The sequence below is a fragment of the Zootermopsis nevadensis genome, unplaced genomic scaffold (genome assembly GCF_977971745.1).
Source record: "Zootermopsis nevadensis isolate Lab colony 2312 unplaced genomic scaffold, Znev_1.0 Znev_ptg000011l, whole genome shotgun sequence".
NCBI classification, from domain to species: Eukaryota; Metazoa; Arthropoda; class Insecta; order Blattodea; family Termopsidae; genus Zootermopsis; species Zootermopsis nevadensis.
This window is the reverse complement of record NW_028259143.1, coordinates 10,900,510-10,919,829: the sequence shown is the minus strand read 5'-3', so window position 1 is coordinate 10,919,829 and position 19,320 is coordinate 10,900,510. Positions and strand designations below refer to the sequence as shown.

Sequence of the window (19,320 nt, the reverse complement as noted above, 5' to 3'; positions counted from 1 at the left end):
TAAGATGTGTTGCGAGGTAGCTGTAAACCATATACCCACCCTAAGGTTTGTATTGAGTTAGTTGTAAACCATCTCTACTCAAAGACATATTTGGAAGTAGTAAACCATATTTCTGCTCTAAGATGTGTTGTGAGGTAGCTGTAAACCAAATACCCATCCTAAGGTTTGTATTGAGTTAGTTGTAAACCATCTCTACTCAAAGACATATTTGGAAGTAGTAAACCATATTTCTGCTCTAAGATGTGTTGTGAGGTAGCTGTAAACCATATACCCACCCTAAGGTTTGTATTGAGTTAGTTGTAAACCATCTCTACTCAAAGACATATTTGGAAGTAGTAAACCATATTTCTGCTCTAAGATGTGTTGTGAGGTAGCTGTAAACCATATACCCATCCTAAGGTTTGTATTGAGTTAGTTGTAAACCATCTCTACTCAAAGACATATTTGGAAGTAGTAAACCATATTTCTGCTCTAAGATGTGTTGTGAGGTAGCTGTAAACCATATACCCACCCTAAGGTTTGTATTGAATTAGTTGTAAACCATCTCTACTCAAAGGCATGTTTAGAATTAGTAAACCATATTTCTGCCCTAAGATGTGTTGTGAGGTAGCTGTAAACCACTTCCCTGACACATAAAATAAATTAATTCAGAGCGTAGGGCGTTGGCTGGGATGGGTGGTGAAGTCACTAAAGTTAATGATTACGTCTGGACATGTGAGATTAAAAATCCTGGCAAGGACGGATTTTTCTGTTCGCCACACCGACCATACCCACTCTGGGGTCCACCCAACCTTTATATCTACTGGGCACCGGAAGTTTTTAATCGTAGATAAACAACGGAATCATGAAGCTTGTCTTTTACCTCCGTCTAACCCCGAATTTGAGTGAACGAAATTTTACCTCCTGCCTCTCATACATCTTCATACTGCGATTCTTAAGCTCAGGGACAACTTTACCTTTGTAGCAAGAATATAAAGGCACTCGTATAGGCAGCTTGACATTTTCTCATTAACTCCCGAGTAGCTATTGTGAAATATTGCGTTGGTCTGAAAATGTCGTGACTTCTTTCTTTGTGTGGCCTGCGTTCATGTATATTCAACTGGAACATGTCACGTGGTCTTCGTGTTTCATTTACAAATCTTTAGACCTGAAACTCATTATTGAAGCTTATTCATAAGACGTAGTGGAGCAAGTTGGAACGTGGAATGAATTTAAATTTCTATCATGAATATCTTGCAAATATTGCTTTATCAGTTGAGTGGTTTATGGACGCGGTATTAACGATCTGTGTTTTTGAAACGCATAGTGTTAGCAATTTCTTATAGTGAAGTTGAACGTGATGCGTTTTATAAGCATTTAACCTGAATTCAGTATCTTAAATTTATGACGAGCATGTGGTTACACTATTAACGGTTTGTAAATCGAAGACGGCCATGCATTGATACTATTTCGGGTGTATATTAACCATGGATATTGAAAAGAATGTATGTAGTTGTTATGAAGTCTGTTTATTTCTCTGTCCCGTGCGTAGCAAATTTAGAACCAGTAGAGTGAATGTTTCTTGACGAATGTAGTTGAGTTAAACGGCGTGGGACATCGCTGCATTTTCAAGTCTCCATTTTCAGGCATTCTTCACGTTTTAGCATGAGCGTAGAACACCTTTTGGGCCCGTCTGTACGTGTCCGTCGCGGTTTTCGTAGGGGTATTCAACCTGCATTATCGGAGTTGTGGAGTCCTTGTTCCTACGGGATATCGGCCTGTATGGTCCGGGGGGCGGGGGTATTGTTCCTGCGGGAGAACTCTACCGACATGGCTGAGAAAATATTAATATTAATGTTCTCTTCATGTAAGCTATTTTCGAGTTTCGGAAGAGATATTCTCCATCGCGAAGAGCCCTTTGGCTGTCTTTCATTTTGACCAAGTGTTTCGCGTCCCAGATGGCCCGCAAATAACATCTCTGTGCCCTGTTAGGACGCATGTGGTTTTAACATTTTTTGTATTAGTAAACAGTGTCGTGTGTAGAGAGTGAAGTCTGGGAACGAGTTCCAGAATCGTGTCGTTGCTATGGGAATTGCTTCATATGTGTATGCAAAACGTGCTTTAGTGTAAATTACAATTGTAGGCGAGCGATTTCATGTCGAAACCACACTATAATAAGGAGGATATTCATATACGTATAGATAACACATTTTTGAACCCTATAAATTAGTAGTAACTTCTTTTTTGAGCAGTTTATAAATCAGAATTAAATAAACCAAGAAATACAGTAGAAATATGTTCATAATTTATATGTAATGGATGGTGAAGTTGGTTTTGGTACTCTCAGCTATAAGCCCATGTAATGTTTTCGCACGTGAAGATTAGATTTATACTGCTATGCCCGCATTCGGGCTCGGGGTTAACTTAGGTTAAATTGAATAGACAGTCAGCATGAGGTGTTAGGTAACAGTACTTGAAAAAAATCGCTACCAGTCAATTTCGGAAGTGCTGTTGGGAATTATGTGATAAAGAAAAAAAATTAGGCTCCGGTACCACTTTTTAATGTGTTCAGGGAACGCAACCTTTCATTATTGCACTTTTTGCGTTAACTGCATACATTGAGCAGGTATATATATTGGGGAAATTTATAAATAATGTTGGCTCGTATCTGCATGATGTAACTCATACATGAAGCAAAAATGGGATTTTACTGTTTTTCTCAAGAACAGCTTCTCTGTCGTTCACAGAATTATTACACAATCTACTGGGATACTGGGAACGACCAGTTCTTCAAGTGCCTGAGCACTGCGGGTCCCAACTTTTTCGTGTGGCTTCATCTACAGACATTCGGTAGGACTCCTTGGACGAGTTATCGGCCCATCGCAAGGCCTCTACCTGCACACAGGACAGCACAAGACAGAAAAACGCGGACAAACATCCATGGCTTGAGTGGGATTCGAACCCACGGTCCCAGCGACCAATTGGCACAAGACCCACGCCTCAGACCGCGCGGCCACTACGAACCTCATTACACACTGTAACATGTAATAAACATTCGATTTTGACATGCGTAAATGTGTAGGCCACCATTTCTTGCACAGTGATATTTCAAGAGGTTCGTAGCCTCAGTGCAACGCGTAATTAAATGATTTCAGTGTCTGTTGTAAATAACGACTGTTTGTTCTACTGCGTGACAATGTGTCATGATAAAAAACAATTTACCGTGAGGAAGCTTTTTCACACCACGCCCTATTTTAGCAGATCACTTGCTCAGGAACGGCTTTAAAGCTGGGCTACTCAAACACAGATCCGCGATAGAGAATTTGTGAAAAATATAATAGAGTTTTCTCGTAAGATAATTGGAACGTTCTAGTGTGTTGTAGCAAAAGTCTTTGTTCTGCTACGTTTAATCCAGTTTTTTTCGTATTCCTCCTCCAGCTGATAATCCTGGGCGGTTAGACCGCAGGATAATCTAAAGAGATGGCGACCTCAGTGCATGATTGAAGGTGCCTCGTACTCCAGCACACACTTTGCGTTAGTGGAGTAAGCAGTGTCTGAGGTTCTTTGTGTAAACTAAAATGTCTTCTTGTTTTTGAACTAGTTGGATTTTGGATCTATAAAGCCCTCGGTGGACTAGTGGTTAGTGTGCTCGCCACTGGACCCAAGATTCGCGGATTCAAACCCGGCCGAGGTCGATGGATTTTTAAGGGTGATAAAAATCCGTAGCACAACTTCCTTCGTGGGGAAGTAAAGCCTGCGGTCTCATGTCGTTGATTCACGGCATGTAAAAGAACCCTACGAGCATGATACGAGATGTTTCATAAGCAAAATTCAGAGGCCATTTCTCAGCCAGGTCTCTCCTGATTCTCTACTAGATGGCTCCAAGAGACAAATCACGATTGAGTAGAAATTGTTCAGAGGCAGTGGGCTTGTCACTCACTACTCAAAAATGTACTTCAGAAAGAAGCGGCCAATACCGACACGAAGTTGTAGAGCCACAGGAAGGCCCTTACATCAAGTCTCATCCAAGGATTGGTCTTTCTTTTGCCGTTGGGTTTATAGTACATTAACAGCTTCGGTAATCTGTTTCTCTTCATTATTTCTGCAGTCTTTTATTTTTTACATATTTATTCATGATCATATGCCTTCAACATTTTTCTTTGCATCTGTATCTGTATCAGTTTCTCCGATCCCACACTGGTCTTACGAGTTTCATCTGTACTGTTTCTCTATTATTCAAAACCCACAATACACTTCAATATCTGAATGTTTTATTTCATTACGTGTTGTCTATCCAACGACGCGTTTATTAGCTGAAACTATAGGCAAATAGATTTGAATGATAGGGTGATAAGTGAATTGAAATATTGCCTAATTTAAAGTACTATTCTGACATTTGACTTGAGGGTTTGGGGGGATATGTCCGGGCTGAGATGTGAACCCGGACTCTCCGGTTTAAGAAGTTGAGGTGCTAATTAATCGGTCGTAACGTTACAACGTACCTGAGTGTTGCCTTCGACGTAACGTGTTCTTAATTTAGTTAGGATTGTCATTTGTTTGCCAACATTTATTTTTATTTTGTCATTCTCTGTATAGCCTGTGCTTGTAGTTTGTAATACATTCCCTTTAAAAATACTTAAATACGTTTAATTTCGTAACTCGTTTAATGATTTATCCTTATCTCACTCATTGTTTTAACTTTAAAGCACTAAGATATGTATTTCTAAATACACATACATTCTCTTGATTGAAGAGTAGAACTGTAATGGTGTAATTATGCAAGGCGAGAACAGTTCTTAAATATCTTACACATTTCACATATAGGATAATTTATGTAAGCTTGTGTACTTTTGATATGGGCCTATGTATGGAGTATCAGTTTAACGCATTGTACCATGTTACGGTCAGGGGTTGAAGCTTTGCACTTAATTTCACTCCCAGATATAATCGTCTCCATCGTGATAGGCCAGAGTACCGGGGTCTGTTTTGTTTTAATACATGAATTAATGAAGAGAACTTATATTTTAATATTCTTCTGTTAACGGATTAGATTCAAGTCTGTGACTTTACAGTCATGCTTAGGTTGTTCTCTACATCTGTCTATCCTTGGTTTGTAAATGCATGTTTTGGGAGGCTGTAATTGTGTTCTGTGTTCGGGTGGGTTAATCATGTATCTGTAATCATCTGTTTCTTCATTTAATGTGTAAGTCCTTATCTCTTAAGATACATTTTTATAAATTTGTATAATCTGGTAAATTTCCTGACCCTTGTTAAAATTTTAATTTCCGTTGCTTGAATTTTGCAAAAACTTTATTGTTCTTAACATACATTTGTTTTGTACATCAGACCGTGGGAACTGCGCTACTTGATAAGATTTAAACTGTGTTTTCTTACTTTTTCTTATATTTAATTCATCGTCCACGTATTTCTTAATACGATGTACAGGTGACTCGGAATGATTTGCTTTTGGTCTACTGTATAAGTTCCTGTTTGTTTCCTATTTTGTTTGGATGATGATAATTCTGATAAAATATCATTTGTAGGATTTGAGGTTTTCACGGCGGTGAATCTGAAGATGGCTGGCTGTCTTCTGGGTTGTTGCGCCGTGTAGTGTGGTAGAAGTTTACCGACGTTTCAGAGGTCCTTGCTGCCTCCATCATTGCCCTGATGAAGGCGTGGACTACATGGCGCGATCAGATTTTGCCTTGCTAGCCCGCCCACCTATTTTACGCTATTTCACAGAGATTCGCTATTGGAGATATGCGAATTGAATGTCTAGCGGCAATAACAGAGCAAACGCGTCAGGATTGTTACGCTGTGCTTACATTTTCTAACTAGTTTTGCCGGCCTTTGTGACTATTGGATCAATGAAAACGATTTGAAAGTCGTTTCATAATGATTGTTTGTACGTTAATTCCACATGCCCATACAAAGGAATATCGTTTTATTGAACAAACAAAGCCTCTGAATAGTTTCAGGTGGTTTATACCAGAAACACCCACATCCTGTAACGAAGGTTCAGAATAATGTGCGGTGTACTCGGGAGCACATTGGAGTATACTAGCTAAAGTTTTTTTTTACGTGGTATGGATTTGAGTCGGAGAACACAGTCACTTTGAACCTCTTACAAGTTATTATTTTCGAAAGAGTAATGCAGAGCATTTACAAGATACAATATCTACTCCACGTAATACCAGTAAGAACAGTGAACACGAAGATTGTTTAATTTTGTTACAATTCTGACATATGAACCGTGCCCCGTCTGTTTCTTGGGAAAACAGACAGTTACGTCTGTTTCTTTTCGAAGGTTGGTATTGCTTTTATGATGTAACGGTGGTGTTGTGTGGCTTACTCTGTTCCTGTTATGGTTCTTTGTATGAGCTCATTTAGCGTGGTTGTGTATGCCTGTTTTCCTTACAGATTTTTATTTCATTTGGTACTGTGTGTGGGAAAGGGGTAGGGGAAGAAGCAACACTGATTCCTTACCTGACGAATTTATTTTGGTTCTTATCTGTCTATTACACGAGGTTCAGATCACACTGAAACAGTTGTTTCCAAAGGGACTCATCATAGAAAGGAAGTAGTTAATTACATAAAATATAGACCGTGTTGTGATGTAAATGTCAGATATTTTTCTCTGTTTGGTTGCGATTTGACAGTATACAAAGGAAAATAATTTGTGACTGCGTTGTTAGAAGGTTATACCGCTGTTTTTAACCTTTTTGTGAAGATAAGATGAAGTATCCATGTGTGTTGCCGAATCTTTATGTCTGAGGTGATAATACGTTGTAAATCACGTATTTTTCATGCTTGAAATTGTAATTTGTTTTAGAATGTTCTTTAGGCACACAGGTAGTACCAACGGCGTCCCTTAGATGGCACTGCTTTCCCAGTTATCTGTACAACGATTCAGTACAACAGTAATATTTGAATGCTGTTTCTAGCTTATGAACAGTATATCATCTCCTAAGCCTAATGAGATTTGATTGTATAAGTATTTTTAATATGTGAGTGGTTTTTGAGATATTGTGTATGTCTAAAATACAATGATATTTAAGCTGTATATTTTTGTAGCCAAAGGAGCTGTATTTTCTGAATATTGCTAACAGATGGCGTCGACATACAGTTTGATTACTTACCGCGAGGTGGCACGTAGGGTATGGCCTCTGTTTTGTAGAATGCTGGTTTTGGGATTTATTGATTTATACTAGGTCACGGATAAAGTAATAAAACTGTTTCGTAATATACTCTTCTAAAAAGTGCTCGTGCACAAAATGAATTTTGCAAACGCCTCTTATCGTCACAGAGAAATAGTGCGGTTTATGAAGACAGTTTTCTTATTATGAAACTGAAATCCTTTGTTGCCAATTATTGCTGTATGCTTCATTCTGGTTTGTGCCGAGTTCATGCATCGGCCTTGCTGCTGACTTTCGTGACCGAGGGTCTTTGTGTTTTTCCTCAGTCACTAGGCAACCTTCCGTTTATTACCTTCGGATATACCACGAATGTATCATTTTAAATCTACCACATGCCGTTCGTGACCATCTTCCAATCTTATTCGGTGTTGTATATGTTCTGCATTTAAAACAGAGTAGTAACTTAATAATTAGCCACGCGAGCCATTTTCTGTTGTATGCAGCAGCTGTTTTGAAAATGTTCTTTATATGTCGGCTGCCCTGGCTGACGTTTTTAGTGGTTTTACTCAGTCTCAGTAGATGATAGTGCATTATATCGAAATAGGCCAAAACACATCCTTCTATATTTTTACCTTGTCACCACTCGTACTAGTCTGTTACGTTTAAGAAGCGTAGAGACTTTTAGCTGTGTCCAGTACACGGAGATCCCAGTTTGTATTTGGAAAAGTAACGTTGTGTAGCTTAACCCTTTGAAGTCCAGTGGTCAGTATGTTATGTCCTTGTTTTAACAATTTGTGTTTATGGGTTTCGTGTGATTCTCAGTGGAAACAGGGATTATTTTCTTAAATAGCATTAACCATTTGATCTCTATAATGGTGAAGAGTTGTGAATTCTTTGTGGCACGGACTAATTTCTTATTTAAACGAACTTCGACTTCAGATGGTTAAGCACAACGTTGTGAGATATGAAGTGAATTTTAGATTGTGGGAAGAGGAGGTAAAGTTCCACGCGTTCTTGACCCGGCACGCGCTGGAGATGAGTGGTAAGCTTCATGCTCCGGAACCCTCCGGAAGAGGACCCAATGGTATGCTTTGTGTCGGAGGCTGGAAGGAGGGCGCGTTTTAAAGGCGGTGGAGGAAAAGCTATATACTTACTGCAATGGTTTATGAAGTGGAATATTATTATATAAAATATTTACTTATATTCCATATCTTTGTAATTTCTGTTAATTCACACTTAAAGGCAGAAAAGCAGAGACACTCGTAGTTTACATCCTGTGGTTAAGAATTACCTCGTCTCTTATGGTACCAGAATTCTGATTTAGCGCACTCCTTTGCGTGTACGGACGGATTAATTACAGTGATTTTTTTTACTTTTTGTTCCAGATCCAATACAAGGCTCATTCACATACTCAGCATATGATGGCGACGCAAGATCTTTTTAAATGGTGAGTTTTTTATGGTTGTAATTTTATGGGAAAGCGGTATCATATCATTGCCTCTTTTGTATGTAATTTTTGTTCTATCTCCGGTTTTTCGATGGGTACGTTATTTTGATACTGTGCGATATATTAATCAACATACTCTTCAGACGGACAGCTTGGTGAGGATTTGTATTCATTAAGCACCCAAATTGAAACTCAGTCATTTCTTGTTTTTTCTCCGACGTATATCGGAGTAGTACCTTCAAATAGGCCACGGTCGACAACCATCTTCCCATCGAGGCCCAGAGTCTGTCCGATCTGGTTTTACTAAACTCTTCCTTTGCTAAAATTAACTATTAGGATGTTAGGTTGTCAGACTTCAGTTCCTAATTTCCTGTGAAATATTATTATTTCTTAAGTCATAAATTCTACTGACACGGCAGTTAAAAGTATAATTTTATGCGTCTTATTCTTTGTTGTTTACTTGAAAAAATGGAGACAACTCTTTAATTAGGACGACAGGGATATGTTTAAAAGTTTCGGATATTTAATTGGATACCTGTACTTCATATTTTATAGATTTTCTATTCTCTTTTAAATTTTTATGTATGAGACCCTGTAATTGAAGTCAGCGTGTCCAATAGCACATCCGCGTGTTCACAGTATCACAGAAACTGCCCTTTCATCATGAAGACGACCGTGTATTCGTTCTCAATTTCCTGTTTTATACCTTTAGGCGACCTTGTCGTGTCTCGTACATTCTCTGCACTTCTCGAACAGTAGTGTAGTAGTGAGAGGTGACAGCCAGATGGTCTAGACTCTAGACTTTGATGATGAAGAGAAAACGCCATTGACAAGAGAATGAGAAATCTCGTACTTGCATGAGAATTTTCAATTAAACTCCGTATACGAGAGTTGTCACTCATAGCCAAGTTGAAGTTGAAGTTGAAGAAAGAGGAAAAAGTTGGAGAAACCAACGAAGCTATAATAAGGGCTGTCTTGAATACCGCAGTGTCAACATGGCGTAGAATGTTTTGTCAGCCCGAGTGAGTCACAATCCGAGTGAGTCACAATCCGAGTTTTTATTCTCCAATTTCGGACTGCTGAAGTCGTCTGGTGGACTGGGCTACAATTGTCGTCGAAAATTTAATTGTAACTTCTCGAGTAAATTATGTAGTGACAAACACCAGTCACGTCGCCAGTTTCAAGGCACCGCGGACTATTAGTTCATAGCCGCTACTGTAGCAGTATTAAACGTAAAGTTGTTCTTATGCTCAAATAGTCACCATACCATGACAAGGTATGGATTCAACGGTTCTTAAACTCGGCACTGGATTGAGTTGTCAGCTTCACGACCCGGCTGCTTTAACCCTTGGAAATAGCTCGGGGTATTTACTCAATAGAATGGACAGGTTTGGATTGGGCCCAGAGCCGGTCTGCACGCGGTCCTGTAACGTAATAGGACATTAGTGTATTTCTCTTTGAACTTGCTTTAACTTAAAAGAGACCTCAGACCACTGCCTTGAAAGAAGAGGTGTTTTGTACATATTATTACCTACAACAGGCACACCATATATACTACAGTTTCCTTCCCCATCTATACCATTCACTCATCCAACAATGCAGTTTATGCAGCGTCTTAAGACATCTTGTATGAAGTTTGAGGTTATCACGGCTGTAAGTATGTCGGTGTTGATCTTATAGTTTTTAACGCCGTGTGTAGGTGTACTTGTACCAACGTTTCGGGGAAACATACTGCCTCCATCTTCAGGGCTGAATCAATGGAAAGTATCCAAACCAAATAGACCTATGGCACAGAATTTTCTGTTGCTTATTGGGTTCACTGTGAAATAATTGCATTATCTTCAGGGCCAAAGATTTTCTGCTTCTGATCTTAACAGCAGTTGAAATTTGGATTTTGTACATTACAATGCAATGGCGTTTTATGGCCTAAAGGCTACTGTATATCCGCGTGTTGATCGACGCTTGTTTGTGTTTTGAATCTTGTGTAATTGTCTTAATTGGTTAGTTAGTTTTTGCCGAATTTCGGGCTTGGTTTCGAGAAGAGCGATACCGATAATAGAGCGATGGAGTCTTGGTTTATTTTACGATGCTTTTTCAACTGGACAAGTTTCTATAGCGGCGACAGCGATACTATAAGATAAACGCAGAAGTAATTGTAGGGATGCTTGCTACTTCGTAGTTCATAATCATCTTCTCGACTCCCGGCCCTGCTAGTAGCTAAACTGTCGTCGGATGTTATGGCGATTAGTGAATATTGCGTTGGAACTGTTGTGGAAGGAAGAGGTTGTGGCCCAATTTAAATAGATACTATCCTGGGATTTTCTTGGATGTCGGAAAAAATTACGAAAAACTTTATTCCGGGTGACCATTCGTCTTGTTAAGATTTGAAACTCCCTTATACGAAGCAGAAGTGGGATCCACTAAGTCCGACTTACGATGCCGCGCGTGTGTCTGTCTGTCTTGCTGACTCTGCAGTAACAAAGTTCGTACAAGACGTCACACAGTCGGTGTTGTGTCATTGGCCTCAAAATGCATCCCCTGGCTCCCTGTGTCATCTAATCCTCGTTTTCCTCGTCAAGATGTGTTCGTTATATACTGGCGTGGGTCTGATGGCTTATGAATAATTCATTTCGTGCAAGCATGCTGACAGCTAGTTCACCGAATAGGAAATATTGCAAGATTTTGTGTCAAACTTCCATAGAATATCGCATGCTATGGGTTGTGATAATAAAAACGACATTGTTCTTTTGGTAAGCGGGACTACTTGATTGTACATGTAAAATTAATTTCTACAAACTTGCAAAGATTTTAGAAACAAATTAACCGATGAAATGATAAATGGTAATGAAACACTCCCAGAGTCTGTTCAGTATGATTGGCTGTGTGGTTGTGATTCATTACTCCGTTTGTAACACATGCATGCACAATGTAACATGTTAATTCTCCTGTCAGGCCTACGTTTTGAACTAGTTGACAGATGTTTATAAAATTTGCTATGAGCATTATGCTTACAGTCCACTCCACCTTGTAACTTCTGTACTTTCCTGACATCAGTGATAACCTCCTGAAATTTAAGATATAACTAACCTACACCAGCACCACGTAGCGTATGGCCCTGAAATTTTGTGTGGCAGATGATTAACTACAACTGCCGCTTGAAATCTACATTCAAATTTGTTGGTTTAATGGTGATAACTAAACCACTGTAGGTATATATTTTTTCCGTATTTTTTAATTCGCTTTTCACACCAACTCATCCATTAGCCTGTATGACCAGCGCGTTTGAGAAACCGTTGTTGAATGAGGCCCTCTTTCAAAACGAAGTACGCCACTGAACGTCTTCAGCTGCAGTGTGATGATAAATAGCGCTGTTCTGGTTTCGATGAGAAATGCTTCAGATCTTACTACAGGGGAGGAAGCCTGCGGTTATTCCGGGTTATTCATTTCAGTTACACAGAACATAATGCGTCTTGTCTGCGTCATGAAAAATGTAGCAGTTGTGTGGGTGTTTCGTATTATTCTGTCTTCCTTTTAGGAGGTTTAGGGCAAAGATGGTTTTTGTTCTCAGTATCTTTGTAGTTAGCTCACGATGTGACTCAGGCAGTGTGAACATGTGTTTGGAAATGAAGAGGTGTAGTTGATTCACATTCAGAAGCAACTTTCTGCACACGCGATGTTGATTTAATATTAAGTCCAGGGAAGAACCAATAACATTACTTTTTTATAATACAGAAATTGTGTGGTCTTATGATGGATATACAACCCAGTGATATGTCTTCGTACGTATATTTTTAGTACCTTAACAACTTCGAACATAACTGTATATATATATATATATATATATATATATATATGCTATATATTTACCTTTATATTATAGGTATATTTCGTATGCCAGCCCGTATACCGTTTATTACTACGTAGTAGTTGCCGCATATAAACCGGAAGGAAAATGTTTGTTTCGCGTTGCCGCCATGTTGCTGTTTTCCGCAAAAGTTGACAGTGACCTAAGCGCAAGATGCACGATTTTCACTAATTTTCTGGTAGACCCAGATGTCATTATCATCATAGTCCGGGATCGACACTGACCTACTTCCAAATTTCATTCACCCCTGTTATAACCTGTCATTATCGATTTTAATCGTATTGTCTCCGTTCCTCAGCCTTGCAGAGGTAATGATATGGATTTTACTGTTGTGTTAGTGCAATATTACCTGTATAAATCGTAATTTTCCCTTTATGCAATATCCTAAATTCCGCTTTCCATTCTTTAGATGTAGACATTTTCTTTAATTTTATTCCACAACTTGTAACTCATGGAGAATACAAGGTAGGACTCGGTTTACGCCGCTTCAATTTACGCCCGCCCACTTTTGCGCCTCTCATAGATCACGATTGGACGGGGTGATGAATCATGAATCTGCCCGACTTTTTAGACACAGATGGTCCCGGCACTGTAATAAAACTATAATATTAAATGATAAACTACGGCCTAAAATTTAAATAATTAAACAAAAACGGAGTATAAAATGCGACGAGAAAAAGCAAATTACATTAACCACGGACTAAGAACTGCAAGTAAACTGATAAACATGCACTGGTGTCTAGAGAACAGGACGCTGAAAGGTTAAGTGTGATTGATCCTATTGCTCTTATTAATAAGGGATGTGAGATCTTCTGTAGCAAAGACCCCAACTGGGAGCGAAGCTCAACCATTAAGAGAGGAATTGATACAGTTCTACAGCCATACTATAACTTATTATCAGAAAAGAAGAAAACCAAACAGACATCTATTCTATCGTTTTTAAGGCAGTAAATTTTCTTTCTTTTTCTTAAACATTATTATCTTAAACATTATACAATTTTCAATACGTAAATTTCATAAAGTAAAACATTTTTAAAGTATTTGGTGTTGATTACTGAAAATCTTGGAACGGAACCTAATGTATTTACATATGTTCCCATTATATTTTTGCTTCAATTTACGCCGCTTCATTTTACGCCGGAAATCACAGGAACCTAACCCCGGCGTAAACCGAGTCCTACCTGTATTTCATAAAATGAAGAGAGAACAATTCGGAAGCATAAAAAACACATTTGAAATAATACAATCAGCCACAATTCGAATATACAACATCTATTGACATGACGATGCTGATATGCCCGTTTATCATTGCTTACTGTATGATCAGTGTGGGCGTTGAGTGAAGTGTTTTTCACGGAACAAGAGTATCGCAGGATTATATGAAAATACTACCCCCAAATGCGCCCATTACTGTTTTGCAGATGCAAATATATTGATGACATAGCTGATCAGATTGCGTATATAATATTTAAAAAGGTATGCATGTCGTTAAATAGACTATAAACTTTATTTGAAAGAATATATCTTATAACCTACAGACCTAAACACCCTAATACGTCTATATTTTATGTGATACGCGGCTTTTATGTTATCGTCGATTTGAGCTTCGTATAAAGTAGGAATTATGTTGACAAATTATATTCATCTGATAACATGTAATATAAACGGAATTTATTCGAAACCCGTTGCAGATACTTTATGCATACAAAAACGACGTTACCATTATACATTTTGTATAAAGAACCAGTGTGGAAAAAAGACAGCCTTGTATTTCTTTACCGTTTTTTTAGGTTACATGCATTGAGCCCGACGTGACGGACGGTAAGGTAGAGGTCGCGCGAGTAGTCTTGGCACCTAAATGTAGATGAATGTAGTTCCAGGCCTTGAATGTTTGTAGAATAGCGAAGTCAGGTTACATTATTTCCGTTCTCATGTTGTTTCCAGTTCGAACTCAGAAAAACTGTAACTTTAGGGCCCTTTCACACTTGGCTTATGTGAGCGGCTCACTAGAGCTGAAACGACTGCTGGGGATAGATCTCCCGGCAGAATTTGGAGAACCTGTCAGCCAGGCTCATGAGTCGCTCTGCAGCTTTTCCAGCTATAGGTCGCGCGGTTAGTGGTGGCACCTAAATGCGCGATGTGTGAGTCGAGAGAGGGGAGTTCAGTAGTAGTGGGGGTCGCACAGCCTCGGCTGTGGTGACGCACCGATCTAAACACAGCTAGAGCTACAAACCAACTGAAACTGACACTCCTCGAGCGCGTGCCTCGGACGTGTCCATCTCATACGACCAATATCAGTTCTTCTCGCTCGGACTCTACTAAACATATCAATGTGCAGCGTGAAACTTGTTTCTTTATATGGGAGACTTAGACACGTCTTTTCCCCACTAGAGCTCGGGTTCGCTTACTTCACGGTGAGCAAGGAAAGCTCTCCAAGTTAAATATTACAGCATATTTAACACCTTTGCGGCTGCTAAGCATTTAGCGTAGAAACTTGCATTTAAGACTCTGACATGTACTATATTGGAAAGTGCAGCAGTTTTTGAGATGCTAAGGGAAAGAAGTATGGGTAAATAAAACTTTGGTTAAAATGAGATACGTACATAGCGAAATTATTCATACTAAAAGTATCGAGTGTTTTAAAATACAACACTTTTCGTTCAGTGACACAATGAAATACTGAGTTCAGCACATCACTGCATAGACGTCTAAAGTTATATATTTTGTTGTGAATATCAAATGATGTTTTGAAATACCGTACCGCTGCTCAGTTTGCTTCTTTGTGTGTAAATTATTATTCTAAGACTGGCGACACATGGTATGTCAGTCACGTGGGACGCGTGTAAACTGAGTTAGGCCAGCTTGATGCTCCTACAGGAGGCGAAGGCCTCCATGTGTGGAGGGTAGCAGCGAATATATTGAACAAACTCGGAAAGTGTGCTCCGTAGTCGTACGCCTTGTTTGGTATTTCCCACTTTGGCGATTAGATCGGAACTCCTCATTGTCTACAATATGACTTTCCTCATTTTATCATTTTGAGGTCGCAGTGAAAGGTACAATCTCCACATCAAATTTAATCCAAATCCGTCCACTGGTTCTCGACTTGAATCGTCTGGACAGAGGGGAGGAAAGACAGACTCGAACAGCCCATAATGTGTTCTGGCTATGCGCTTTGTGCAAAGAAAGCGTAATAAGAAGTGACGGACGGGTGATGAGGGGTGGTTCTGAAGCTTATGTATTCGTCTGGAGGACTGACAGCCTCTCTATGCAAAATACTGATGTTAGTTACGAGATTCTACACGGGGCCTCCGAAATGCGTTATCAGCTTTTGAAGGAGGGCTATGCTACATGTGTTTGGTTAGTTATTGGTGTAGTTATGGGTGAAACTTGGTAATCACATCACGTGTGAAACAGGCGTTCAATTAATAAGCAGTGAATACTGTAAAATTAATTACACAGTATTTAAATCAAAACTTTAAATCAAAACTTGAAAACAAGTGTAGGAATCTTGGTTACGCGTCTGATAAACCTTACGTTTGATGTATTTCCAGGCTGGTTGTTACTTTTTACCAATTAGACTTGCTTCTAGGGTAATAAACCGAGGAGAATGATATTGGCAGGCATGGGAGATGCGAGGTGCGCATACATTTTGGTCAGGAAAACTTGAAGTGTGAGATAAAGAACTTGGGATACATACGCGTAGATTGGATGATAATATTAAAAACTGTTATTAGATTAACATATGACAATTGGATTAATCTGGCTCCTGTAATGAGCCTTTCGGTTCCTTAAAATTATAATATTTAACTTTTTGGTCAGGTGTATGGCTATCAACTTCTGTCTGAGTACAAGTTCAGTATGCATATAATGACTACAGGAAACTCTCGGCTTACGAACGTTTGATTTACGAACATTCGCTATAACGAACGCCACAATTCATTCAAAATTTCTTAAAGTAGCCAATAGATAGAGTTCCTTATAAAACGAAATGCCAAACGCATACGAGGTGCGATCGAAAGGTTTCAAGACTGCGCGTATAAAAACCCGTACACTTATCTCAGGTATTAAATTCATCCATCACCCTCGAAGTAGTTCCCTGGGAGTGAACACAACGATCCCAGCGCCGCTGCCAAGCCTGGAAGCATCCCTGGAAATCTTTCTTTGTCAGCCTGTCAAGCACCATCTGCGATTCTGCCTGAATCTCTTCTATCGTCTCAAATCTCCTTCCCTTTAGCTGAATTTGCATCTTTGGGAAGAGGAAGAAGTCACACGGAGCTTAGAAAGGAAGTTGGGGTCAGTTCTTGCAAGATCTTTGAGCTCCTGACAAACGAGAAGTCGATTCTGCTTCTGGTTCTCAGACAGGATGCGTCGCATGTGGAGTTCTTCCTTTAGAATCAGCTGACAGGTCCCATAGCCTATCCCAACAATGTCGCACAAGTCGTTGATGGTACGACGTCGATCTTCGTGAATGGCCTGCCGAATCTTCGTAACATTTTCGGGCGTTGTGCTCGAAGATGGTCGTCCAGAACGCTCGTCATCATCGACAGAGGTTCGGCCATTTTTAAAACGTGAATGCCACACAAAAGTTTGTGCACGACCCATTGCGGACTCCCCAAATGCTTGATTTAGCATTTCATAGGTTTCCGTAGCCGTTTTGGCGAGTCTTTGGCAAAATTTGATGCACACGCCATTCCGAAATCGCAGGAGGGTCGGTGTAATGCACTACCAAAACGCCCGTAACTAAGAAACAAATGCTAATTCGATGATGCCGGCTGGCACCCTGATTCACTATGAATGTAGGCCGCACCCCCTAGCGGCAGAAGCTCGTACTACATCCGGTTCGCCCTCTATTGACACAGTCTTGAAACTTTCCGATCGCACCTCGTAGTGAACATAATTGTAAGATTTAAATAAATAAACTTTTAAAAAATGTATTTATTACAACAATTATCAGAAAATTATTATATTATAATTATACAGAACTGTTCTTGGTTAATAAAACTAATCTAGCCAGTAGAATGTTTTCTCGCATAACGCATACATACATTATAATAAAACGTATTGTATAGACCATTCGATGTTTAGCACATGGTTTTAATGCTTTAAAATGACTGCTAACGTATACGATACGCATCGTAAAAGCTCAGGAATGCAAGATACACATAACGAACCAAAACGATAGCGAACAACATCTTGGAACGGAACTCGTTCGTAAACCGAGAGTTGCGTATAACAAAACTGCAACAGTTGATGGCGTCGTATAGACTCTTCGGCAGAAGCCACATTTCGGAGAAACATACTGTCTCCATCTTCAGAGCTGAAGGTGCCCATTCTCGCATCGGTCTGTTAAATGCATGAGAGGTCAGCTCCTTTCTTACTGTCGGGTTAAGTCGCTTCATTGACGATTTCTGTACATTGTACTTTGAGTATTATTTTATATTGACTTGACCTGAACTTAAAATCGATCATGGCAAAAGTCATGTTACCAAGGGCTGTGTAGAGGACGTAACTATAACGTGGAAAGTGTGTTAGTAGCTTGCGTGTGAGATTAATGGAATACAGATTAGGGTAGACTTTACTATTTGTATTTACAGCCTATAATGCAAAAATCAGTACTACGTTTGGTGTCAACGTGCATCCGGACGTTTAAACGAAATTACTGGTAATGTTTATGAAGAATTGAAGTAAATACTAGTTTTGCAAGATTTACTTATACATGTTGATTTTCATCAAGACCCATTGGTATAGTAGACACCATGTCAAGGTGGAAAGGCATAGTCATCTTGAGCATTTTCAAGTCAGTGTCTGAAGGCCCCAGTAGCTGGTTTCCAGTATTTCGACACAAAGATGGAACAGAATAGAAGAATTTCAGTTCGTCTTTACCGCATGTTGGCTGTGATGGTCAGTTATAGAATAAATAACTAGTAATTATCCTGGTACAAGATCTACACGAGTCATAAGTGAACATCAGTGCCAGTAAGGTATGTAAACTCCTAAGTGATGCATTTAGAAAACATTTGTGCTCCAAATTTTATGCAATTTCTCTCAGAATTGTGCGGTCTGCACATTCCCACAGCTTTCTCGATGTTTTTTTTTTATTTTGTGCATGCGCTTATTTGTATGCAGAAGCATAACGTTGGTTTGCTCACGAAGCTTCACTTACCCTGTTTACCATTACTGTGATGTGTTAAGCTAGCAAGTTTCTTGCGATGGCGCGGAGGGAATATACAGTCCGTCTAAGAAGTGTATGAAATTAATCTCTCTATCTGTAACTTTGTTACCGTGTATGCTCTAGCAGTGTTAAAATAGTACTGAAAAGCAATTCAGGCTTTATTAATCAGACTGAACACCGATTACTTGTACCACATTTATTTTTTAGGTCTCTATCTTTCATTTGACGCTATGTGACTTCTGTACATGTGACTCTCGTTATACCCGGGGTTGCGTTCCTGTGAATCGCCGCGTGTGTAGAAAATGCGTGGATTGGGAAACGTATAACATTTATGTGTATTTTCTGAGTGATGAAACACGAGGGGCCTTAATTTGTAATCTTCGGACTCAAAATGATGGGGCGAAACTGCGCCCGCAACTAAAAGGACCTTCTGGGCAGCTTCTACCATGGCCGCGAATAGGATATTAATGCTCATACTAAAATAAAAGCACGGATAGCGAAAGCTTAAATCATCTCTTATACGCAGCGTAACTGAGCGTATTAAAACGTAGGTTGATATGTTTTTCCTCTGAGAGCGATTCTGTTTCCATTTATCGTGAAATAATGAGTTGCAAATGTTTGGAGGTAGAGACTTTTTTCGATATAAACAGCAGTAAATCTAAGAAGCAGTTTGTACGGTCTTAGAGCGGATCTAGGAATGAAGTGGTTAGGGAATAATGGG

The 19,320-nt window shown here is 39.4% G+C and overlaps 2 protein-coding genes across 3 annotated transcripts in view; both read left to right on the top strand.

The window, feature by feature from the left end:
- The window catches only part of Nca (neurocalcin homolog), a 238,737-nt gene that overhangs the window by 51,895 nt on the left and 167,522 nt on the right, over positions 1-19,320 (top strand). The gene's annotated exons all lie outside the window — the stretch shown is intronic.
- LOC110828465 (neuronal calcium sensor 2) overlaps positions 1-19,320 on the top strand; it is a 231,238-nt gene that overhangs the window by 51,899 nt on the left and 160,019 nt on the right. Inside the window, exon 3 of the mRNA XM_087347271.1 lies at positions 8,501-8,562. The gene's annotated coding sequence lies outside the window, so the exon portion shown is untranslated. The remainder of the gene's footprint in view (positions 1-8,500; positions 8,563-19,320) is intronic.